At 40.0% G+C, this 3157-nt stretch overlaps 1 long non-coding RNA gene across 1 annotated transcript in view; it reads right to left on the reverse strand.

Annotated features, from left to right (window-relative positions):
- Window positions 1-2763, reverse strand: part of LOC109299905 — an 8993-nt gene extending 6230 nt beyond the window's left edge. The window contains exon 1 of the long non-coding RNA XR_002098052.1: window positions 2676-2763. This is a non-coding gene — a long non-coding RNA (uncharacterized LOC109299905). The remainder of the gene's footprint in view (window positions 1-2675) is intronic.
- Between the last annotated feature and the right edge of the window lie 394 nt (window positions 2764-3157).

Genomic DNA, 3157 nt, shown 5'->3' on the forward strand with positions numbered 1-3157 from the left:
GTTGGGGGGGGGGGGGGTTGGTCATGTTTCCCAGGGTTGATGGGAGGTGGCAGCAGTGAGGCAAGGCACTTTTGGGGGAAGATACTAATCCTGCCTTGGAAAGGAAGCCCCAGCTCATGGGGACCCAATCTGGCCCCCTACCTTGTTCTCCCTCCACCCCAGTAGACCTCACTCCTGGACCTATCTGTGCCCTGTGACCTGGATAGCTGACGTGCTCTACAGACTGTTTCAATAGGGTTGCACCCCTAGGGGTGGGAAGATCCAGCCCTGGGGGCAAGAGAGGGAGTTGGCTTGATGGCAGAACCATGCCCTGAGCAGAATAATTCAGGGGGTAGAAATCTGTCCACACAGAACAGGAAGGTGGGGGAAAGGACACTACATCCTGGTTTGCTGGAGGACTGGAACTTGGGCAACTAATCTGTGGGGAGTGGCCACACATTAATGGAACAAGAACTGGGTAACATGGATCAAAGATAAACCTCTCTGGAATGGAGTAACTTTAAGATGCTTAAAGTGTGCTTAAAACTATTTTCAGGTGTTAATGTGTGGACAATCCAAAGGTTAAGTGCTCCAGGAGCCACCTAAAATTAATGTGCAAAATTCCCTGAGTGGGAATGTATGACCCTCCATGTTTTAAGAGTCCTTAACAAGATTTAAATTGTAACTTTTAATCGCACCCTTACATACATGCAGTAGGCTTGATCCATTGCCCAGTGAAGTCATTAGAAAGATTTCCACTGATTTTAATAGGCATGGGATCTTGCCCTGATTTTTTTTTGCGCTGAAACCACTAAATATTTCAGCTGCACAATAGGGAGCCCATGTAAGACATTGCTCCTCATTATAATGATCATTTTTCAAATTGACAGAAATAGAGGGTTTGCTGGTTTACAATATTCATGACAAGCTGTGTGTTTTGGTTTTATTTTACTTCTCTAAGTTTGTAATTATACTGAACATTCATGAAGACCTTGCTTTGTACAGGAATGCTAGCTTAGTGAAAATTCCCAGTGCTGTACTGCACAACAAAATGTTTTATTACAAATCTCCATGTTTGGACCTCAGCATACCAGATGCTAGTTACAGCCAAGTCTTGTAGGACTAGTCTGTTTAGAATATTGATGCTATGGAAGGATCTAAGGTCTTCTATCTCTTTTTCATGGGCAGGAAACTTTAGTCCTTTCTTTTTGTAATTCCACTTTTACAGCAGTTCTTAAAAATGCCATAAACAGTAAATCAAGGATCACAGTGATACTGTTAATGGAAATATCTAACATCTTGCACTTTTCTACATATGTGAGCAATGACTCAAGCTGTCTGATGATTTTTACAGCCAGCTTTTGCTCTCACTTACAGGACTATAAATCAGAAGTAATTCAGCTGAAGTCAAAGCAATTACACCAGTGTAAATTAAGTGTCACATCAGTGTCAGGCTCACTTAAGTGACAAAGTCGTAAGACCAAAACCCATCAAGAAAGAACCAATATGGCAGACTTAACTAGCAACAACAAACCCTCAGGAGTTCATTTCTTTCTGATACAAACACAGTATTTAATGATAATACAAAGCCTATGATCTTTTAGGGGTGTTGATTAAGAGTTTTGTATCCTTGTGGAAACCTAGATCAAGAGTATATCCAGCATCTGTCAGCCAAGATATACAGCTAATTCCACAAATACCCCATAAATTAATCTATTAGAAACCTCTTAATGGGGCTGTGCATGTGAAGAGATTATAAGATCAAACCCTTATTATTGTGCAATTGAGCTGTGATTTTTTTTGTGGTTAATATATTATTGTTCTACTATATTGCATGTATTACCTGAGGTTCTAAAATATCCTGTGTCTCACTTAATTTAATCTCTGATAGTTAAAGAAATAATATTCTAATTCAGAATATTTTATTTCATTTTGCTGGCATAAAAATTTGGGTGTCTCGCATAATTACTTAAAATTCTCTTTCCTTCTACTCAGTTTATAACATTTTATTCTGATGATTTTTTTTAATTATAAGCTAACTACCTAATTATGCTTCATTATGACCTTTCTAGAGTAATTTACTTTAGTTAGTTAGTAGCATAATGAGGACAGACTTCTACTTGGCTGCAAACACAAGTAAGTGTCACCTATGCAGTTTTTAGTTTCACCTAACATTCTGCTTTACTTTGCATCATGGCCTGAATCATGCTTACACAGCTAAATGTCTCATATATGATTATGTGTTTGCCATATACCGCTAAGTTAGTCCTTCTGCATATTCATGGAATGTATTCATTGTTTCCCAAGAAACTTCTAAGTTTACTTTTGCTCCATTGCAACTCAAAGGCACAATGGACACACAAATGCTGTGTAAATTGTAGAGGACTAAAAGTCACAATTAGCAACTGTTTAACACGGAGTTCAGGGCATGGTGGTGGGGTTTGCCAGGTTTTCCCCAGGAGCCTGGTTCCCCTTTCTCCAGAGGATATGCACTCTGAACTTCCCTGAAACAGCAAACCAACAACTAGGTTAAAGGCCATTGGGGAGCAAAGAGGGAAAACATCATGAAGACAGCAGGAGAACAAGTAGGATGGAGCAGACTCTGGTTCAGGAATGCACGCACTGCCCAGGGCAAGTGAGCCCTTGTTTCCACAGTACTTGTTCATTTTGTTTTATTGGAAAAACTGCATTAACACTGTTAGACCTCGACTCCACGCAATGCCCAACAACTAGGGAGAAAACAGATTGATGCCATTATGCATCACCTGCACACATTGCTCATCAACAGCTTTATTCAAAATGGAGACAACTTCAGGCCAGTTCCAACAAACCAGGGAGCTGCCATGAACATTAGTTCTTTCCATATTTATACACTTTGGTTTATGCTCATTAACATTTACCCCACCTTTGTCCTTCCTTTGTTCCACCCTTAGTCCTTCCCATTTTGAACTCTCCGTTTCCTGTTTGTTTCACTAGCATGGAATTGCCTATGTATTTTACTTATTTACATGTCTTTTTGCTATAAGTGCATACCTAAGACCCTGACTCCACTTCTTCGGTCACTTGGTTGGACTTCAACTAAAGCCTGGAAGCTTCTGGAGGCTTCTTTACCAGTCACCGTTCACCTTTTTGCATATGTTTATCTTGGATTCTGTTACTAGTTACGTGTTGTCTTTCA

Source organism: Gavialis gangeticus, unplaced genomic scaffold (assembly GCF_001723915.1).
Source record: "Gavialis gangeticus isolate Ggan-Ray unplaced genomic scaffold, GavGan_comp1, whole genome shotgun sequence".
Lineage (NCBI taxonomy): Eukaryota > Metazoa > Chordata > Crocodylia > Gavialidae > Gavialis > Gavialis gangeticus.